This window comes from Homarus americanus, unplaced genomic scaffold, assembly GCF_018991925.1.
Source record: "Homarus americanus isolate GMGI-L3 unplaced genomic scaffold, GMGI_Hamer_2.0 scaffold42527, whole genome shotgun sequence".
In the NCBI taxonomy this organism is placed as follows: Eukaryota; Metazoa; Arthropoda; class Malacostraca; order Decapoda; family Nephropidae; genus Homarus; species Homarus americanus.
In genome coordinates this window covers 366,178-390,000 of record NW_024748543.1, presented here as the reverse complement: position 1 = coordinate 390,000, position 23,823 = coordinate 366,178, and positions in this window count along the sequence as shown.

Below are 23,823 nucleotides of genomic sequence, written 5' to 3'. Positions count from 1 at the left end.
CACACTTGAATATACAGTACTCTCTCTTTCTATCTCTCCCTCTATTTCTTTCTCTTACTCTCTTTCTTTCCTCCCCTCTCTTTCTCTCCCTCACTTTCTCTTACTCCACCCTCTCTCTCTCCCTCTATTTCTTTCTCTCCCTTTATTTCTTTACACCCACCTTTTCTCTCTCCCCTTCTCTCTCTCTCTCCTTTACTTTCTCTCACTCCCCCTCTCTCTCTCCCTCTCCGTTTGTGTAGAAGAATTCCACTCCTCCGTCAGATAAAGCCTCCCGCACCTTCATCTCTCTGAAACTCGAATACTTTACAATCCCTTCAAATTTGATCATGAGTGAACTTGGTGCCGAGGAAGGCGTAGATCTTCGTCAGGTCAGACATAGTGTCGGCCTTCAGGTTCCCCGTAAAAGACAAAGTGTGTGCCAGGATGGTCTAGCGCCTCCTTCACGCCCCCACCAGGAATACCACCAAGGAGAAGATGAAATTATTTAGGTTATGGAACATCTGTGAGTTATGTACCGGTTCAGTGTCATGATATATTTTTGTCATTAAACATCCCTGAGTTATGAAACATCTGTGAGTTATGTACCGGTTCAGTGTCATGATATATTTTTGTCATTAAACATCCCTGAGTTATGGAACATCTGTGAGTTATGTACCGGTTCAGTGTCATGATATATTTTTGTCATTAAACATCCCTGAGTTATGAAACGTTTTTGTATCATGAAATGTCTCTGTAACATGGAACTTTTCTGTGTTATAAAACGTTCCCTATCATTAAACATGTATGTGGCATGACTTGTGACCGTGTGGGGTGAAACTCCTTTGTTAGAACAAGTCGTAAAATATACTTGGGTCATAAGCTACTTAGAGTGACGAAGTTTGGTAAGTATCACTTCACTAACGTTAACCTCAACCAATAAACTTAACCTAACCTAACCCCCCCCAGGTAGTGTTAGGGAGTTCAATCATCAGATGAAATAAGGTTATCTGAAGTTATCTGAAATAAGGTTATCTGAAATAAAGTTATCTGAACATAATAGCTTAATCTTGTATGTCTGACTGTAATATGTGCTGAGTTATCACAAGGCGTCACCTTACAAAGTACCACACGTGTTCCTAGAAGTGAACGTAGCCCTGGAGATCCATCAGTTGACTGTGGTGGTGTTGACGCTACCTTCAGTACACTGTGTTGTGGTAGTGAAGGTCACCACCACCACCACCACCACTACCACCACCACTACCACCACCACCGCTACCACCACCACCACTACCACCATCACCATCACCAGTTATGATCACGTCGGGGTTGTCCAGCCAAACGGGGTGGTAGATACGGGTTCACCTGCCGTATTGATGTTCCCAAGTATTAAACTGCGCTTCAATAACTCAGGTGCTCTAGCTCGTGTTGCAGGTTAGATCATGCACTAGACATCAGCTGTGAAACATTAAGAGAGGTACATTTGCCTCTGTCTCGCGCCACTCATAACATGTTGACGACTTGTGCATCAAAGACAACATTGCAGCAGCTGTATTATGGTGTTATGTTGGTGTCCACTCCTCTGACACGTTACCGGGAGAGTGTGTTCTTAAATCAGATTCAAAAATAAAAAGTGAAATAGATAGAATGCTTTCCTTTGACTGTCGTTGTTGCTTACATTACAAAACGAGAAAGTAAGATAAATTAAAGAGTTAAATGACTAACAAAAAAGGCACCAAAAAATATTTCACTTTATATATTAATAAAGAACGATAGTTTGGTAGTTTTAAGTGACTTTAATTATTTACAAAATGATAACCAAGGTTGTTGTTTTTAGTCTGTTATTAGGAGGTTCTCATCGTTTATTGTTACACTAATTTGATCATTATCTTTCTTATTGAAACAGGGATGAAAAAACGACCTTAAGCTTCGTTAATGGGAGGGAGTGAGTGACGTTGATGGGGTAGAATTGTGAATATGATAGAGGCAAAGGGTAAAAATTGTCTCCGTCAGTCAGTAAGTCAGTTAATTAGCCAGTAAAACGAACATAAGAACATAAGAATGGAGGAAACTGCAGCGGGCCTATTGGCCCATACTGGGCAGTCCCATTTACACCCAACCCCTATCGCTCATATATCCATCCAACCTATGTTTGAAGATATCCAGCGTATTCGAGTTAAGATGTTTGGTAACTTGTTCCACTCATCCATTACTCTATTTCCAAACCAATGTTTACCTATCTCGCGCCTAAATCTGAATTTGTCAAAAATAAAACCATTGTTATGAGTTCGCTCCTGGTTGGATATCTTTGTACTCAAACTTATTATGAGAGATAAGTTTGTTTACACTCCCCTCCCCTCCCCTCCTCTTCCCCTCCTCCTCCATGCTTCCCTCCCCCCTACATGCTTCCCTCCTCCTCCTCCTCCTCCCCCACCCCCTCTCCCCTCCCCCACCCCTTCTCTCCTCCTCTCCCCACCTCACCGCAGGATACACCATGATAAAGTGTTCACATTATCCGCGCGAACAGAACAACAAGAGAGATGACAGATGTACACCAAGTTTTACGAAAAGGTTAGGTTAGGTTAGGTTAGGTTTTATGAGAGACGACTAACTCCATTTTAAAAGCAATTAGGTCAGAGGTTAGCGTTAAAGAGAATACCCATTGTCGCGTGCAGTAAAGTGGTTGAAATATTGTGTAAAGGAAGAGAAAGCGTGTGTGGCTTACTGGCTGGCTGAGCAAAATAGGGGGACTTTGGGATCACATGAAGATTAGACACCCACTAATTTATTTCACCTTAGGATTAACTCTCGTTTTGCTAACCTAACCTAACCTAACCTAACCTAACCTAACCTAATTTAACTTGACGCTAATCTACTCCTGTCTCTCTGTTGCCTCTTTGTTGGACCACTGTTGAGTTACTGTTGATTCACTGTTGATTCACCATTGTCTCACTATTGATCAAGACAGCATTGATGCCGGACCTTGGACACACTTGCACAATACTACACATCCGCACAACACCACACACCTGGACAACACTACACACCTGTACAACACTACACACCTACACAAACACACCCACACACCTGGACAACACTACACACCTGCACAAACACACCCACACACCTGTACAAACACACCACCTGTAACAACACTACACACCTACACAAACACACCCACACACCTGTACAACACTACACACCTGCACAACACTACACACCTACACAAACACCTGTTCAGCTTCACACACACACACACACATGCGCAATGAGTAACCTTTGAAGTTATTATCCCTCTCTGCAAAACAAACGCGACAGCTATTGGCTTTATCTTCGTGGTTTTTTTTTTTACCTCTGTTTGTTGTCTGGAATCTCCGCCAACAACCAACTTTTCTCGTCAGTTTTATTTCACAGTAAAATAAACACAGACACAGCTAAAAAAAACAAAAAAACCGCTGGTGGTCTCTAAGTATCCCATAAGAGTAGATAACTAGAGACCAAAAGATAATAAAGTCTTTAAAGTAATTGTTCTCTTGAAATTGTAATGTTAATCGGATATGTATACATTTTATAGCCAGCCATTTGGTTAGTTTTCTTCTTACTTCCGTGTTTAGGATCTCAATATATACTGTACAGAAAAATGGGGGGTGTGGCGCCGTGTGATCTGGGGTGGGGTGGGGTGGGGTGGGTTGGTGGGGTGGGGTGGGGTGGGGTGGTGTGGTATGGTGGGAATGGTGGTCATAGGCTGGGCTACTGTGGATGTGGTTTGGTATGGTATGGTCTGATCGAAGCTGGTCTGGTCTGGTCTGACCTGACTCTAAAATTACTGACAAATTTTTTACTAAAAAGTGTTAATTGCACATAAAAACTTTACAAATGACGAAAAAAACGGTAACAAAAAACCCTGAATGAAAAAATAAAATAATAAAAATAAAATAATAAAAACTTTGACGCGAGGAAAAAATATCTTTTGAAAGGAAAAAATTTTGATGACAAAAATCTGACTTGATATGACTAGAAGTATTTTGTTCCCAGATCTGACTCCCTTTAATTGTGTAATGTGTCCACGTGCCACTCACAGCGAAGCACCTGGCAATACTGTCAGTAATTTGAACTATTCCTTTGATATTATAGTGATGATTTGCCAAGTACATTAAGAGACTTATGATCACATGAAGACTAAACACCCCAACTTATTTCTTATGAAAATTAAACACCCTAATGCTAATCTAACCTAATCTAACGCAAACCTAACCTAATATATCCGAACGTAACCTAATCCAACCTAACGTAACCTAATCTAATATAACCTAACTTAACCTAACCGAACGTAACGTAACCGAACTTAATCTAACGCGAACATAATTTTTAAAACCTAACTTAATTTAACCTAACTTAGTCAGATGTTTAATCATTAGGTGAAATATTGAAACGTCTAATTTCCAAGTGATCGGAGAGAGGTAATGAGTACTATACAAACATGACCTGACCTGACCTACTATAATTGTGGGGTCATTACAGCACCTGTGTTGATTTTTATTTGTAACTTACTTAGGTTACGCCCCTGAGTGACCTATATTGGGTTGATCGTATTCTTCCCCCGCCCACTTTACCCCCCCCCCTCCACCCCCTGCCCTGACCTTTCCTCCACAACCACCCTCCTTGTCTCCCACCCAGTCCATACCGACCCTCCCTCCCTCCCTCCCCTTCTGTACACCCTGCTCCATCTCTCCATCCTTGACCTATCCCGCACATACTCCCTCCCTCTTTGACCTCCCCCTTCACCCTCCCTTCTTCCTCCACGGATGTATAAAGTGCCTGAGCTCACGACGTCATCACTCACAACACAAGTGACTGAGCAACACACAGGTGGCAGCAGCTCATCCTTCACCTGTCTAACTTTTGTGAGGTTCATTTTATTCCACAAAGTAAGGTGTTGGCAGCAACTTATCACCCGCAGTGATTAAAGTCAAGGAAGACTTCTTACTCCAGGTCACCAGCAGCGGCAGACGACGATGTTAGTGCTGTGGATGTTGACCTCCTTGTGTGTTCTGGGTATGGTGGTGACCGCTCCCGCAGGTGACGCCTTGGCACGCGGCGCTCTACACCAGCTGAAGCACAAGGACACAATGGTGGTGACGATGGACCAAGTACCTCCGTCTCTCACGACGCTGCCACATCAGGAGAGAGGCGCCACGACCTACCAACACCAGGAGAGAGACGCCTCGACTCACCTACAGCAGGAAGAAGACGCCACGACCCACCTACAGCAGGAAGAAGACGCCACGACCCATCTACAGCAGGAGAGAGGCACCCCGACCCTCCTACAGCAGGAGGGAGGCACCACCACCCTCCTACACTACGCTCCTGCCAACAACGCCCCTTTCACCGCCTTGCAGTTTCTGACTTATAATCGGGCCAGCAGCAGTATAGAAGGTGGCAGCTTGACCACCCTAGCCTGGCGCCTCTCTCTCCTTCTCTCTCTTGTTCTCAGGTCGTGTTGTTTCCGGCTCGCCACTTGATTTATTAACCTATCCAATCAAAAGGGATTTCCAGTGTTGTTTCAGTAATGTATCTATTCTATATTTCACGAGACCACTTCACTACGTTACATCCCTATAAAAGAAATTTATATATTTATGTAACAATCTCGGATGTGAGTCTGTATATGTATGTGGTCTATAAGAGGAACAGAAATTGTATATAGAAAATGTGATGACTTTTATATTTCGTGTACAAATTATTACCAAATTATTATATTTTTCCCTATTTGTTGTTTTCTTTCACAATGAGTTGCTGGTGTTGTCGATCTCACAAGTTTACGGACTAATCAGCAAGGAAACAATATGAATGACCCAAAGATTACACCACCCCAGCTTATTTTACCTGATGATTAAACACCCTAACGTAATCTTGGTGGTTAGGTTAGATTATGTTGGGTTAACGTTAGGGTGGTTAAGGTGAAGCAAGTTGGGAGATAATCTACAGGTGTTCCCAATTTATACACCAAAACTAGAGGTTAAAATATTCAGGATCATTATTACACACACAGGTAGATGTCCAGGTAAAGAAAGTTATACTCAGTGACTTACAGATTCTTGTTGCCTCATAACTTAGAAGCAGGAGAATGGGCACAATTATGATGTGGTATATCTCGACTTTAGCAAAGCCTTCGACAGAGTCCCCCACGAAAGACTAATTAGAAAGGTAGAAGCACATGGCATCAAAGGTAATATCCTTAAATGGATTAGGGCGTGGTTACAGGACAGGAAACAGCGAGTGAGCATTAACGGCACTAAGTCCCATTGGAGCAACGTCACTAGTGGAGTTCCCCAAGGCTCAGTAGTTGAACCATTATTATTTATTATATACATAAACGATATAGATATCGGCATAGACAGCAACATAAGTAAATTTGCTGATGACACTAAAATAGGACGTGTTATTAAATCTGACGAGGACTCCATAAAACTACAGGAAGATCTAAACAAATTTTTCGAATGGTCTGAAAAATGGCAGATGAAATTCAACGTGGACACATGTAAAGTACTCAGTATAGGAGATGTAAACAGGGAAACCAGATACCAGATGAACAACGATGCCATAGAGAAATCCGACTGCGAGAGAGATTTAGGAGTAATGATAAGGAGGAACCTTAAACCAAGTAAACAATGTGTTTTTGCTCGTAACAAGGCTAATAAAGTACTTGGGTTCATACAAAGGAGTGTTAGTTACAAGACTAGCGAGGTCATCCTAAAACTGTATCTTGCGCTTGTAAGACCACACCTGGATTACGCAGTTCAGTTCTGGTCACCGTATTACAGAATGGATATAGAATCCTTGGAAAGAATTCAGAGGAGAATGACAAGACTAATCCCGGGCATTAGGAACCTTGAGACAGGTTAAAGCATCTTAATTTGCACTCCCTCGAGAGACGTAGAGCGAGGGGCGACCTGATAGAGGTGTATAAATGGAAGTCAGGGCTAAACAAAGGGGACATTACAAAGGTACTCAAACTATCCAACCAGGAGCGAACTCGTAATAATGGTTTTTATTAGACAAATTTAGATTTATGCGCGAAATAGGTAAACACTGGTTTGGAAACAGAGTAGTGGATGAATGGAACAAGTTACCAAATATCATCATTAACTCGAATACGCTGAATAGCTTCAAACATAGGTTGGATGCTTATATGAGCAATAGGGGTTGGGTGTAAACGGGACTGCCCAGTATAGGCCAATAGGCCCGCTGCAGTTTCCTCCATTCTTATGTTCTTATGTTCTTATGATCCTTAAAAATACTTTCACCGTTAATACTACAATGTGTGTGTGTGTGTGTGTGTCAAGGTCGCGTAAGTAACAGGTAACAACTCAGGTATTCGTAATTAGTTAAGTGACTCTAAGAAAGTTAGTTAAAGTTTGAAGATTATATATTGATACTGAGGAGTGGAAGGGTAACACTCCTTCACGTGTAAGTCTTTCTTTAATGTCGACACACACACGACTTCACTTCGGTAAAAATACAGTCATGTATTGGCCAAAAAATGTTCAATGCCTAAATTAAGTTGACTTTACAGTGAGTTAGTAACAAGTGTTTCCCGCCATAAAATATTCTCTCCAGCTGTCGTATATAAATATTTATTCTATTCAGTATTTATATAAACGCTTCTGGCAGCCACTCGACGCTCACATGTCCAACATACATACATACACAAACTGAGAGCATCATATTTGTTGTTCATTTTAGGGATTTTGACAAAGGATAAATGTCATGCGTGAATGAAACACAAAAATAAACAAAACCCGCGCCACTGTGTAATGTTCACTCATGCACATTTTTACCATTAAAAAATGTTTGTAATCATTTGTTTTTTATATGAAGAGCAACATTGAACGTTGTGGTGGCTTGTCGATACTGCTGGCACATGATTCATGTTTACACAATAAAAATATGATACAAAATGAAACTAACCACCCACACACACACACAAACACGATAACAAAGCAAATTATCTTATATTTAGTAATAAATCAGCAATGTATGTTGAAAGTTTGCCACATGATACAACAAACCTGTGTATTAGGTCACCTGCGTCGTGACCTTACCTGACCTGTTACTTTACAGATTTGGTCACTTTTGCCCTAACAAATTCCGGGTTACATCAGGTCACCCCACGACCCGAGAAAATATTCAACAGGGGACTGTGTTTGTCACTCCTGGTCTATTGTATCGTCATTCTTACCTGTTCACTCAATATATGACACGACAGGGGGGGACAGGTGACTCATTTGGGGGCAGCGAACACCACACCAGGTGAGTGAGAACAACTTTTTTCTTCTGTGTGTGTGTGTGTGTGTGTGTGTACATATCAGAAACTAAAAAACAGTTATATATGTACGTGTGTGTAATGTATGTATGCTTAGGTTGATACACACACATGAAAGAATACACACGTCGCATAAAACATAATGTACCATTATACACAATGCACAATATACATAATACACCCAATACAAACTCCACACAATACAATATCAGCCACTAGGACCAGGGCATCAGACAGGGCCTGTCTATACTGACAGGTAATCGACAGTTCAAAATAATGACAGGTGCCGGGAATTATTGTGGCCGTCGACAGGTTGTCGTCGACACATTGTCCAGTGACACGTGGTGCGTCATCCCAGTCACCAGCTAACAGATGGTGTATCAACAGTCACTATCTGATAGACGAACAGTCAGATGTCTATGGTATAATTAGACAGTTCACAATGTATAGAATTATCTAAAATGCCTAATATTTTATAAATGTGACAGAATCTACGCCTAAGACTGTCTAAGACTGTCAAAACTCGATAATAATGTCAAAACATATAAACTTAATTTACAAACTGTCTAATACTATGTAGATGTGTCTCAAACTATCTAAATCTAGACAAGTGAACGTGTTAGGTTAGGTTTGGTTAGGTATTCCTCACTCGATCAAAGACTTCCTCAGCGTCCTGGTAACTCTTGTACTTGGAAACACACACACGATCCCAACCCTAAGTCACGGGGTCTCGGTCTCGTGTTACCAAACCAGAGAAGGGAAGTAGTAACGCATATCAACAGTGTCAGGGAAAGAAAGTACTGTGTTGTCATGAATGTAACACTGCATGTTTATCTAAGTTATGGCGTAACCTAGGACCACCACTGGCTTGTGAGGCAAACATCCTACCTTAGGCCAGATGGTGTAGAAGAGAGGAACTCAGCCACTCAAACTCTGCCAATTATCTGATAACTCTTCGCTCCTATGCTCCTTCCGTCACTCACCTGAGACAATAAATTACAAGTCTGGACACATAATTAAGACAGGTAACTAAAGCGAATCAACAAACTTTAAAAATAAGGTAAATATCACGACAGAAAAACCCCCGTAATTACTCGGCACGCCTGACTGATTAGACTAGGACCGGATACTTTGTTGAATTTGGTAATTGACTTGTTGTTTTTTAGCCTGATCCTCCACTCTTATATTTATGGAAGATCTGAGTTTATATTCATGATGTGTGTGATTACCAGGGCAGCGGTGGAGGTGGGGGCGGTGGTGTGATGGAGGGTGTGGTGGTGGGTGGTGGTGTGATGTGGTGTGATGGGGGTGTGGTGGTGTGATGGGGGTGTGGTGGTGGGTGGTGGTGTGATGGGGTGTGGTGGTGGGTGGTGGTGTGATGGGGTGTGTGGTGGTGGGTGGTGGTGTGATGGGTGGGGTTTGGTGGTGTGATGGGGTGTGGTGGTGGGTGGTGGTGTGATTGGGGTGTGGTGGTGGGTGGTGGTGTAATGGGGGTGTGGTGGTGGGTGGTGGTGTGATGGGGGTGTGGTGGTGGGTGGTGGTGTGATGGGGGGGGCATGGATTAGTGGTGTAGGTCGCTTCTTTGGTCTAAAATATTAACACAACACTGGGTATGAGAGAGATAGAGAGAGAGATGGGTAAAAGTTTCTCTCTTCCAATATCAATACAGTAATAACGAAACACAAAAATTTTAAAATGTATCATATTTTTATTGTGTAAACATGAATCATGTGCCAGCAGTATCGACAAGCCACCACAACGTTCAATGTTGCTCTTCATGTAAAAACAAATGATTACAAACATTTTTTAATGGTAAAAATGTGCATGAGTGAACATTACACAGTGGCGCGGGTTTTGTTTATTTTTGTGTTTCATTCACGCATGACATTTATCCTTTGTCAAAATCCCTAAAATGAACAACAAATATGATGCTCTCAGTTTGTGTATGTATGTATGTTGGACATGTGAGCGTCGAGTGGCTGCCAGAAACGTTTATATAAATACTGAATAAAATAAATATTTATATACGACAGCTGGAGAGAATATTTTATGGCGGGAAACACTTGTTACTAACTCACTGTAAAGTCAACTTAATTTAGGCATTGAAATGTTTTATTTTTTTTGCTAATATTTGACTGTATTTTTACCGAAGTGAAGTCGTGAGAGTGTGTGAGAGTGTGTGTGCGTGTGTGTGTGAGTGTGTGTGTTGAAACTTTTACCTCTTTGGGATAATCTTCCTCCTCGTCAGCCTGTATCATCAACACGTAGTTATAGACCTTTAACTAAGCCTCTTAACGAGCCTTAACTCATTAAATAACCATAACAGGCACCGCCACACTCACTGAACACGAGCCAAGTTTCCTCCCGGCTGTTATACTAGAGAGGACCACTTTCAAGGTAGGTAACATTATCCCAGCTAGTTACCTGGGCCATTACCTGCTCGTGCTGGCGCTCTCAAGGTCGTCCTCCAACAAGATCCATTTACTAAGGCTATCGTCTTATAATTTAGCGGCTCTTGCTGTATAATGTTTCCTGTCGACAAAAATATTTTCCTGTTGCCTTGTTTAAAAAAAATGAATTTAACTCAATTTACTTTCATGAAATGTTTGTGGTTTGCTTGTAAGGAAGTATCCAGATTGTTTATATATATACCGTGAAATAATCTGTAAGTCTTGACCACATTAGTTATTTGTGCTGCTGTTCTAAAGTTAAGGGGTATAAATTCAGACAACGGTGCTTCCCCCTCAGGAGTAAATCAACACACCTGTCACACCTTGAACTGACGGTCACTGAGGCAGGCTGGGTCGTGTAGTAAGGGAATGAGGATTGGTTCAGTTGTGTGTTATGGGAGACGACTGCATTCAAACCATATCTTCGTGGTTGTTTATTTTGGTGATTTTAAGTTTGTGAGTTTATTTTGATGAAGACTGTTAATTAGATGAACACATAAACCAATTTGTTCATGTACTTGTTCAAGATTCAACTGAACTTTAGTAGATTTGTACTTATTTATGTGTTCTTTGAATCAACATATTTAGTTCATACACCATCGTATACACTAGAATGAAAAACAATCGGAATCACCTACAGATTATTAGTCAACATGAATTAAAACAACAGACAGAGAAAAAATATACATTATTATTCATTAATCTATACATAAAATAATATGGTACTAACTATACACTATACAGATGCAGGTACAGTGGTGTCCTCACTATACACATTTTGTTCACCCGGTGCTTTATAATACAACAATCTTCACGTAATTAAAATCATGAGTTAGTATTGAAGCAGCTCTCTGGACATCATTCTTGACTGTTTGACACTTTGATGAGGGAAGGCTTAAACCATCATCCTTAAAGAGCTAATGCAGAAGTGTCTCAGGATTGTCGATATGGTTGAGTTTCTTCGCCAGGCTGGGCACATCAGGACTGTCCACTCCGCTGCTGGACAAATAAACCAAGATCTTCGGAGAGGTGTGTGTAGAAGTCGCTGCTGCAGTGTTTTCCTCCTCCTCGGGTGCGGTGTCAGAAACTGAGACCAACGCTTGACTCTCCTCGTGTGGCAGCGGCGTGAGAGACGTAGGTACTTGGTCCATCGTCACCACCTTTGTGTCCTTGTGCTTCAGCTGGTGTAGAGCGCCGCGTGCCAGGGCGTCACCTGCGGGAGCGGTCACCACCATACCCAGAACACACAAAGAGGTCAACATCCACAGCACTAACATCGTCGTCTGCCGCTGCTGGTGACCTGAGTAAGAAGTCTTCCTTGACTTTAATCACTGCGGGTGATAAGTTTCTGCCAACACCTTACTTTGAGGAATAAAATGAACCTCACAAAAGTTAGACAGGTGAAGGATGAGCTGCTGCCACCTGTGTATTGCTCAGTCACTTGTGTTGTGAGTGATGACGTCGTGAGCTCAGGCACTTTATACATCCATGGAAGAAGGAGGGAGGGTGAGGGGGGAGGTCAAAAAGGGAGGGAAGGTGTAGGGGGGAGGGGGGCAGCTTAGGGACAGATCAAAAGGTTGGGGGGAGAGATAGAGCAATGGAGGCGGTCAGTTACCTGGAGAGGTCTGTAGGAGAGGTCAAGCCATTAAGCACCTGGGGAAGGATTACCTGGACGGGTCAGAACAGGTGCGGTATAATGAGTTAGGTCAGGTGGTGTTTGTTCAGGAATGTTTGATTCTATTGTCTTTCATTACAATAAACTGTTTACGCATTATCGTCACAATGTTGAACAAAAATAACGATTTATCAATTTACAAAGACACGATAAATACACATTATCTTTATTAAGGACAAATGTTTATTATTATACTAGGAACACTACGTAAAAAAAACATCCTCACTATGTTATATAAAACATTAATCACCAACAACAGTTGGGCTTTGTGTGATTATAATGAATATTTCACTCTGTACTCTGTAGATTCAAGAGCTCCGTATTAAAATTTAAGCTGTAAAACTTTTCACAATGCATTTTTGGACACACACACACACACACACACACACACACACACACACACACTCCATCAATAATGTATGTTCTACTATGAGCGTATTTCTGCTGATTAATAGTTAAATAGAAAATTATAGGGAGGGAGACAGACACACATACATACACAATAAGACACACACACACACACACACACACACACACACATACACACACACACACATACTCTAAGACCAGCCTCTATTCGTCCCAGATTTTCATTTATTAAATAAAACTTTTTAACTTTTTGCTAAATGGTTGTATACTTTTCTTAGACTTACTTTTTTATCTCGAGTATTTTGTAATACTTATTTGTTGTTTGGTTGAGTGACGGACCATTAGGTAGAAATTTATTATTCCTATTATTTTCACACCGAGGCCAAGACTTTTTTTTTGTAGCCGTTGTTGTAGTTGTTGTCGGCTGTTATTGTTGGCTGTTGTTGTAGTTGTTATTGTAGCAGTTGTTGTAGCAGTTGTTGTAGTAGTTGTTGTAGTAGTTGCTGTTGTTGTTGTAGTAGTTGTTGTTGTAGTAGTTGTTGTTGTTGTAGTTGTTGTTACGCACCAAAACTAGAAACGAACTTACACTTGTGATAATAATGTTACATTCTTCTTACAACGGCTGATTAAAGTTGTAAACACTCCGGAAATACCAGGGATAACGAGCGTAAAATATTAAGGCGTGTATACGAAATGAATCAACAAAACCAAACATGAATAACCTCACCTAACCTAACTAATTTAACCTAACTAATCTAACCCAGCTAATCTAACCTAAATTAATCTATCTTAACTATCTCGACTGGTAGTTTGATGTAATATGGTTCGTTCGTGTCCTAAAGTTATAAATATTTGATGGTCGTATCCCCTCACATTTCAGACATGTTTACACAGGAGGCAGCGATCATAAGGGCGCAGTAATGATATAAGAGTAACTTTATGCTCAGTTTGTGTTTGTTACATTATTATAGGATACAGGGATAAACTACAAAGTATATATGTTATTTTACGACGATGGTTTAAGAGCAATGACCCTTTAAGGATGATGGTTTAAGAGCAATGACCCTTTAAGGATGATGGTTTAATCTCCAGTTATCAAAGGGTTTAATCATCGTCTAAATCATGATCATTAACTTATTTATTGATTGACTAATTGGTTTAATTTATAATATTTGATTTTTTTTATCAATTAACCGGTGTTTTTTTCATTAATTAAGCGATTAGTTTTGTTTTATTCTCCATTCATTTACTAATTAATTTTTAACTGTTTGAATGATTTCCCTAGCGGCCCATCAGCTCACTTAACCTGGTGACCCACGAGCCCACCTATCTCATGACCCACCCACCTGGTGACCAATTAGCCCACCTGCTGGCCATGTGGGTTGGTATAGAGAGAGAGAGAGAGAATTATAAAGTTAGCTTAACATGTATAACGACCACGCAGGTATACAGTATAAATAGACCGTAAATTACTGTACGGGAATACCAAATGTAAACAGTGAGGTAACTCGGTCAAGGATACCCAAGATAGCTTTCATATGTTATTTTCTTCTATTCTTACGTTCTCCCCATATTCTTACGTTTATTCCTGCAATTTTTCCTTCTTCTCCCTGTTTTTACGTTCTTTCACTCCATTGTTACGTTTTTTCCATCCATTCTTACGTTCTTTTCCTCCATTCTTAGGTTCATTTCTTCAATTCTTCGGTTTTCCTCTCACTTCTTACGTTCTTCCCATTTCTTACGTTTTTCCCTCCATTCTTAATTTTTTCCTCTATTCCTACGTTTTTCTTTCCATTCTTACGTTTTTCCTCCATTTTTACGTTCTCTTCTCCCATTCTTACTTGGAAAAAAAAATAATCAGGTTTACGTATCCAAGACAGTGAGGGAAAGGACTTAGGGAAGTTTTACGAAGATTTAATGAAAGAAGGTTAAGAATTTGCGAAAGTTTAGGGAATTTTCTGTATATAATCAGTTTGTGATCCTTACGTGTAGAAAATGGACTTTATTTAACACACTTTCTTCAACATGATAAGTTTCGCTACTGCGTATGATAACTTTCTCCAACACTCGAGACAATCTGAAGCTACCTGAATAAATCGCAGGTGAATAATTAAATCATTAACACAATATTCTCCCGGGATCACTAACATCTGGCATTCTCAATTGTTCTCTTATCACTGTCTGTCTGTCTGCCTGTCTGTTCGCCTGTCTGTCTATCTGTCTGTTCGTCTGTCTGTCTGTCTGTCTGTCTGTTCGTCTGTCTGTCTGTCTGTCTGTCTGTTCGTCTGTCTGTCTGTCTACAGCTGAGACATACGAGACTTTTTCGTACTGGATACAAAACCTCGAGGGGTAAAGTAATTATACTTAAGGGTTTAAAGTCATTGTACTCAGGGGTAAAGTCATTGTACTTAAGGGTTAAAGTCATTGTAAAAGGGTTAAAGTCATTGTACTTAAGGGTTAAAGTTATTGTACTCAAGGGTTAAAGTCATTGTACTTAAGGGTTAAAGTCATTGTACTCAAGGGTTAAAGTCATTGTACTCAAGGGTGAAAGTCATTGTACTTAAGGGTTAAAGTCATTGTACTTAAGGGTTAAAGTCATTGTACTTAAGGGTTAAAGTCATTGTACTCAAGGGTTAAAGTCATTGTACTCAAGGGTTAAAGTCATTGAACTTACGGGTTAAAGTCATTGAACTTAAGAGTTTAAGTCATTGTACTCAAGGGGTTAAAGTCATTGTACTAGGTTAAAGTCATTATTATAGGGGTTAAAGTCATTGTACTTAAGGGTTAAAGTCATTGTACTCAAGTTAAAGTCATTGTACTCAGGGTTAAAGTCATTGTACTTAAGGGTTAAAGTCATTGTATAGGGTTAAAGTCATTGTACTTAAGGGTTAAATCATGTACTTAGGGTTAAAGTCATTGAACTTAAGGGTTAAAGTCATTGTCATCAAGGGTTAAGACTCTTGAAACTGTCTACTCATCTGTTAAGTGTTAGTTGATCTGTTAATTCTCACGTAAGCTCTTTGTTACGTCTTAGCTAATTGGTTAACTGATTATATATCTCTTAACTTACTAGAGAGTTGATTGGCTGAACCTATCTCCAATTTTATTACGAACAATATTATTGGTTGACGCCAATAGTACCCCTTCGTTACGAGTCTTATGATTGGCTGACTTCAATTTTAGTAGTCGGGGGCAATACTTAACGCCAGCCATCGTCCTGTAATCTGATTGGTCAACGGTGTCACCGGCACTTACCATCCACTAATCTGATTGGTTGACGGTGTCACCGGTGATCTCCTTCTGAGTAATCTAATTGGTCGACTCCATCACTACCAACGTATGACGCCACCTCTCCTTCGTCCGCGTTGATAGCTAGATCTCTCTCTCTCTCTCTCGCACGTGAATAGGACTGGCAGCCAGGTGAAGGGAGGGAGGGCAGGAGGGTCCCACAGGAGGGGGTCCAACAAGTACTCCTCACCACCTTCCCCACTTTCCCCGCGGGGCTCTTCGCTAGCATCCTCCTCAGGCTATGAAAATGTACCTAGTTTTTTGTGGTGGTTCCCCTCTCCCTTTCCCCTCACTTGGGACAGGTTGGGAGAGGGGATAGGAAAAAAGGTTTGAAGAGGGTGGGAAGAGCTGAGAGAGACTGGGAAGGTTGAGAGAGAATAAGAGAGGCAGAGCGACTGAGAGTAACTAGCAAAGACCGAGAGAACTTAGGAGAGTTAAAGAGAGGACTGGAGAGAATGGGAGAGTTTGAGCTACACTTATCAGGAACTTACCTCATTTTCTCTCTCTCACCCGGGGCAGGTCAGGAGAGGGGCTGGGAGGCTGTGAGAGAAATTGGGAGAAGTTGGAAGAATGAGGCTGGAAGAGTCAAGAGAGAGGTAAGAGAGAAGCTTGGAGATGTAAGGAGAGGAGGGAGAAGCTTGGAGATGTGGGAGAGGGAGAGGCTTGGAGATGTAGGGAGAGGAAGGCTTGGAGATGCAGGGAGAGGAGGGAGAAGCTTGGAGATGTAAGGAGAGGAAGGAGAGGCCTGGAGAAGGATGGGAGAGGTAAGGAAGAGCAGCGGTAATGCGGTAGGACTATAAGGAGACTTCTTTCTTCACGGTCTGAGAGAAAATGGCCTTTGTTTACATTGTAGGGTTGCTAGTTTCTCCTTTTATCATTCAGATTACAAAGATAAATAGGTAAAAATGTAATAATAATTCTAAGTCGTGATCTTGAACTCTGACCTTTTTTGACCTTTTTAAAAACATGAACACACACACACACACACACACACACACACACACACAGAGTTATGAGGGAGGACAAAACTGCTGATGCGAGCGACCTATTGATGGGAGAGGTAGAGTAGGAGGTGAAAAGAGGTGATAGAGGTAGAGGAGGAGGTGGGGAGGTAGAGGAGAGGTGGGGGAGGTAGGAGGGGTGGGAGAGGTAGGGAGTAGCAGAAGAGGTGATAGGGTGGGAGGAGGTGGGAGGTGGAGAGGGAGTGGGGGGGGGGGGGGGGTGGGAGAGGCAGAAGGTGGGGGGGGGGTGGGGAGGGAGGAGGTGGGGAGGTAGAGGGAGGTGGGAGAGGTAGAGGAGGAGGTGGGAGAAGAAGAAGAGAGGGTAGGAGAAATTGAGAAGTCGTAGAGAAGTAAGAGAGGAACTAGAGAGGCAGAGAGAATAAGAGAAATGCATAGAGAAGTGTCGAGAGAGTGAGAGAAACTAGGAGAAACTGAGAGAGAGACAGAGAGAAGCTCTAGGAGGGTGAGGGAGAGAGTAGGGGGGTAATGTGACAAGCCTACAGTGTTGTGGGTGGTCCTATATGAGAGGGGAGGAATGGTGTCTATGTACAGGGTGGAGCTTCTCTTGTTTCTTCTGTATGTAGAGTCGAGTAAACAACAACAAGTAAACAACAACAACAGCAAAGTAAACAACAACAACAGAGTAAACAACAACAACAACGTAAACAACAATTATAATGACAACAATAATAATAATAATAATAATAATAATAATAATAATAATAATAATAATAATAATAATAATAAGACACTACATCTCGTCACTACACCTAACATGTTTACATAGAGAATGAAGCAGCTTTTGGGTATCGGAATTTAATCATTTACATATATATTGCCTTTGTGTTTTTTTTTTGTTATTTTTTGTAACTAGACACAAAATATTACGTTGGAGATTTATAGGCTAATAAATGGGATATATTTGGATATATTTTTATAGTGTCAGGTCTGTCTTTCTCTCTATTTTATAACTTTCTCTCTCTTTCTTTCTCTCTCTTTCTCTCTCTTTCTTTCTCTCTCTTTCTCTCTCTCTCTCTCTCTCTCTGTTTATCTTTTATTATTAACCCCTTCTCTCTCTCTGTCGACCACAACTGTTAATGAGACTAATTTTAAAAGACTTCCTTCCTAAATTAGATTAAATGTTATTAGGACAGGTGAATGGGACTCATTAGGATGGAGGTCTATTACTACTAAGGTCAATTAGCATCAATGGAATAGTTTGTTACTTGTTAAACTTACATGAATAGGGAAGTTTGTTGTGTTAAGCTCAAACCATTGTGGGAGAGGAAGATTCTAGTGTGTGTGTTCCTCCCATACAAGTAGGAAAGTTTGTTGTCTCTTCAGTGTAGGCACAGAGAGAGAGAGAGAGAGAGAGAGAGAGAGAGAGAGAGTTTATGTGTGTGTGTGTGTATGTGTGTGTAAGTCTTCCTCCTGGTCACCCTCCTCCACTACAAGAAAATATTCAACCCACACTCCACGATTTACGATATCGATCACTGAGGGAGAGCAAGACCAACTTGTCTCAACGTGTTAACACAGCTGACCAGTTCCCACAGTCCCGTGCATTTGTTTATTTTTTTTATTTTTTTATTTTTTTAGGGGGGGGGAGGTTGTTTATGTCTCCGAGTGTTGACTAACAAGAGAAAAACGAACACAATTGACTTGTCTGAACGTGTTAGCGCATCAGTCCCCCCCCCCCAAAAGAGTCACGTGCGTTTTGTTTTGGTTATATCCTTTGACATTGACCAATGGTGAAGAGGGAAACAAACTCGATAGATAACATGTGTTTTGTTTATATATTTGGATGCTGACCAATCGACACGAAAGATGAGAGACTTGTTCCAATATGTTTGCTCAGTTGATCCACTCCACAGACAACGGGTATTTTATCTCAGGTAAACCGCTCCAAATGTCACCTGAATTGGCATCAGAGAATGTTACTGTGTGTGTGTTTGTGTGTGTGTGTGTTTGTGGGGGGGGGGATATAAATATTGTTTGTATGTCCCTGGTTTTGTGGTAGATGTTGGTATTTGATTTTTGATTTCTAGTGTCAGGGGAGGGGGTGTTTTGTTCTTATATTAGTGTCGCTTGGAAGTGCTGTTTTTTTTATGCCCTTGTGCAAGAGTGTGTGTGTGTGTGTATGTGTGTGTGGGTGTGTGTGTGGTGTGTGTGTGTGTGTGTAAAATATTCACCACCACCACCACCACCACCACCACCACCACCCAGCTCTGGCGTTAATATATTCAGAGAGGCTGGAGTCACCCCGCCTCCTCCTCCCCCTTTTTAACATTCTCGACTCCTCCTGACGATCTTCCTCCTGACAGTCAGGTGTCGTGGAGCTGACGCGACAAGTGGTGGCTGTTCGTTTACTTTTCCTCCTATTCTTTCCACCTGCTGACGTTCTCTAGATGGTGTTTCTTGCTTCTCCCATCTGGCGTTGTTTTTCTTACATGATTCTATTGTGTTATCTAACCACCTGCCGTCTCTCTCAGGTGGTGCATTAAGCCCTAACCTAACCACCTGCCGTCTCTCTCAGGTGGTGCATTAAGCCCTAACCTAACCACCTGCCGTCTCTCTCAGGTGGTGCATTAAGCCCTAACCTAACCACCTGCCGTCTCTCTCAGGTGGTGCATTAAGCCCTAACCTAACCACCTGCCGTCTCTCTCAGGTGATGCATTAAGCCCTAACCTAACCACCTGCCGTCTCTCTCAGGTGGTGCATTAAGCCCTAACCTAACCACCTGCCGTCTCTCTCAGGTGGTGCATTAAGCCCTAACCTAACCACCTGCCGTCTCTCTCAGGTGGTGCATTATGCCATAACCTAACCACCTGCCAGCCCTAACCTAACCTAACCCCTCTCCAGGTAGTATTAAGGTAATTAATCATCAGGTGATATAATCTGGGGTGCCATATCTTCACAGAACAATCAATCATCTCTTCTGAATGGTGATGGACGCTGAGTGGCTGGAAGTTTAATCGATGGACCAATCAGAGCAGCTGCCATCACATCACAACCTTGGCATTGACCTCCACCAACGACTTATTTGTGTTCAATGAATGCACACACACACGTCATACCTTTTAGTCTCTCTGGTATAGGTATAATTAACCTGTCTCATGATTCTTAGGTCAACAAGTGGTATTATTGACCTTTACCACTGTGACGTCATTCGGTATCTCAGCTCACCTTTATATACGTCTAGTGTGTGTGTGTGTGTGTGTGTGTGTGTGTGTAATAATACTACTACTAATAATAATAATAAACGGTTTATTAATAGAGTTGCAGCCGGTGGCTGAAAATATACAGACTTACATTTAATTTAGACATAATGATATAATATGCGTTGAATACATTTACAGGGCTGTGCAGTACATAAATCAGGAGTTGTTTGTTATTTTAACAATAGATGGGATGGTGCTGTTCTTATATCTATCGGTGCGGGCTCTTATGGGCTGTATTTTGTTGTAGTGGCGGACTGCGCGAGTCTGGTGGGGGCTGCAGGTGGCAGGAGGTGGCGATGGCGAGGGTGGTGCAGTAGTCCACTGCCAAACCTTTCCAGTGCTTGGTGGTGGAGGTCACTGAGGGATGACATTTCCAGGGTGGAGAGAGCGTTGGTGTAGCCGGAGTATTCTGCGCCGAGCATGATTCTGCAGGCCCTTTTCTGTACCTTCTCTAGCTGACGTTGTTGGGTGGAGTTGAGAGAAGACGACCAGGCTGGTGACGCATATGTTAGTTTGGGGAGAATAAAGGCGTTGTAGATGGTCCTCAGCTCTGGCGTGGGTGTCCCAAGTGACTTAAGTCTTCGTAGCATGTAGAGACGGTACGAGGCTGTCTTGACTGTGTTATTTACATGGGCTTTCCAGTCAAGTTTGTTGTCTATAGTTACACCCAGGAGTTTGGCAGACTGCACCAGCTGGAGAGGATGGGCACCCACTGTGACTGCTGGGGTTTGCACTGGAGTGGTGGCGGTATTGATGTGCATGACTACGGTTTTGGTGTGGTTGATGGTGACCTTGTTCTCCGTAGTCCATGCCTGTAGCCTGTCCAGGGTGCCTTGGAGCGGTGAGTAGTCTGGTGCGGTGTTGTCCACTGAAACCCCCACAGTGCAATCATCCACGTACTTCCACCTGTGAGGAGTGTCCGATAGAGCGTCGTTGTGTGTGTGTGTGCTGAACCATACGCCGACAATTAATTTGTTAATGTTTTCTTCACTCTCCTCTGGCACCTCACCTCTATCACTCAGGCTCCTCTCAACTCTGCCTAGAACTATCTCACTTTGCTGTTGTAGTTTGTGAGTGAATAGGGTGTTCTCACAGCTTCTATAAACTCCCCATTTGACCTGTTGATACTATTCTTAATTAATGACTTGATGACTTGTTGATGACTTTGATGATGACTTGATGACTTGGTGACTTGATGATTTGATGATGACTAGAAGTTCTGATAACCCATTGACCTGATGACTTGTTGATGACTTGATGACCTGATGACTTGATGACCTATTAACCTCCCAGCATTTGCACCTCATCATGAACACCTGTTAACCTCATTAGGGAAAAGGTTGAACCACTGAACAGGTATCGTCCACATGTAATCAACTCTAAAAACAAAACAAAACAAACAAAACAAAATAAAAAAACACAAAACAAAAACAAATCAAAAGAAAAACAAAGTAAATAAAAATACAAAACAAAACAAAATAAAAAAACACAAAACAAAACAATAATCTGAGTCTAGCTTGTTTTTCTGTTTCCATTTACAAATCACATTAAGTGTCTCCGAAAGATTTTCTTAATCTTATAAGAATCGAGAGAGGATAACATAACCCAACCTAACCTAACCCAACCTAACCTAACCTAACCTAACCTAACCAAACCTACTTAACCTAACCTAACCCAACCAAACCATACCCAACCTAACCCAACCTAACCAAACCTACTTAACCTAACCTAACCTAACCTAACCCAACCTAACCCAACCTAACCTAACCATAATTATCTTGTTTTTTCTCATTTAATTTAGTTGTAGTGTGTCCTGTGATTGGGTTATTTTAATGTGTGTGTGTGTGTGTGTGTGTGTGTGTGTGTGTGTGTGTAAAACGAAATAAAACGACTTTTCATAAGTTTATATCAGGAAACTTCAACAACTAAATACGCACACACAGACACACACACACACACACACACACACACACTGTCTCTTCACCCTAAATGTCACTGAGTAAAACAATGAATAAATAGCAACAAATACAACAAACAAAACAACACACACACAAAAAATAATCATCTTTCAACCCAGCTCATTAAACCTGCCACCAACACCTGACACTGCACCAGACAGGTAAATCTGCTGGGGAGGAGGGGGGGGGGGAGAGGGTAGATGAGGGGTAATTGAACACGCTATAAAACGCTTAATTAAAGTTTCTCCGCCACACACCTGAGTAATGTTAACTGGCAAATATTTTTCTCCACAATTATCTCCCTACAGACACACCCCAGATCTCCTACCCCTCCCTACCCCCCTCATCCCGCTCCCTCTCCTCCCCTCCCCTCATCCCCTCTCTCTCCAATCTCCGTGCTTCTCACATATTAGTAGTGCTCAGACTTCTCTCCAGGTGAGGGTTAAGAGGAGGAGTCTTGTTGCTGTTAAGAGTGTAATTTCGACGCAGTTTTGGTTGGGATAATGATTTTGTTTTGTATTTAGGGAGGGTTGTGTGTGTGTGTGTGTGTGTGTGGAAGACTTAGTATACAGTGTGGTGTATGTGTCCCCATGTCAGACAGAACATCGCAGTGTTTTTGAGGCAGAGAGAATACAGTACTCGCTCTTCACCTGCAGTGTTCCCAGATTAGATGCTACACCTCTTAGAACTCTCCCACACTCTCGCTGATTTGCAGTATTGCCACACCGGGCAACATCCACTAGCCAACACTGTTCCCAGATTAGATACAGTGTCTTGCACCAGTGTTCTCAGGCAAGATACCGACCCTTACACAAGGTGAGACCTCATTAAGGTAAGGGCCATGCCTCACCTGTGTTACCAGAGGAGACACTACACTTCACACAGTGTTACCAGGCTGGAAATCTACCCTTATTCATAGTGTAGCACCATAAGTAGCGTCCGTTCTCCAGTAGTCTTATCAGAGCAGTGTTGTCCCCTTTAATGTAGGGTTTTAGTGATGTTATCAGAGATGACAGTGATCCCTACCTACACCGTTGTTCCTATTAGGTTAGGTTCCACTCCCTGGCAGTGTTACCAGAGAGGACAGCGACCCCTGTTCCTATTAGGTGAGGTCCACTCCCCACACCTCCAGCCAGTGACCGCCCACCTCGACACCTTGGATCTCAAAGTCAATCTCTGGCTGAGTTTGTCTTTGATGTTCCGCGGATCAATCGTCTCCATCTCGGTGACCAATTGCCGAGATATTGGAGGAGCTTCAAGCTTCAGTAGGTGCCTGTAATAATCTTTAAGCCTGTAGCAAGAGCCTTAAACCTTGCCACTGTTCGGAGCTTCAGGATTCAGCAAGTGCCGGTGATAATTCTGAAGCCTGTAATTCAAGCTTCTTTCTTCGTAATCCTTAGAAATGGTAATTAATGAGAGCTTCAGCTTCAGCAACTGTCTGGAGTTATTCTGATGTCTTCAACAAGAGCTTCAGTCTCCAATACCTTCCTGAAATACTCCTGAAGTCCTGTCACTATAAGCAGCTTCGGACTTAAATAATTGTTTGTGTCAATTCTTAA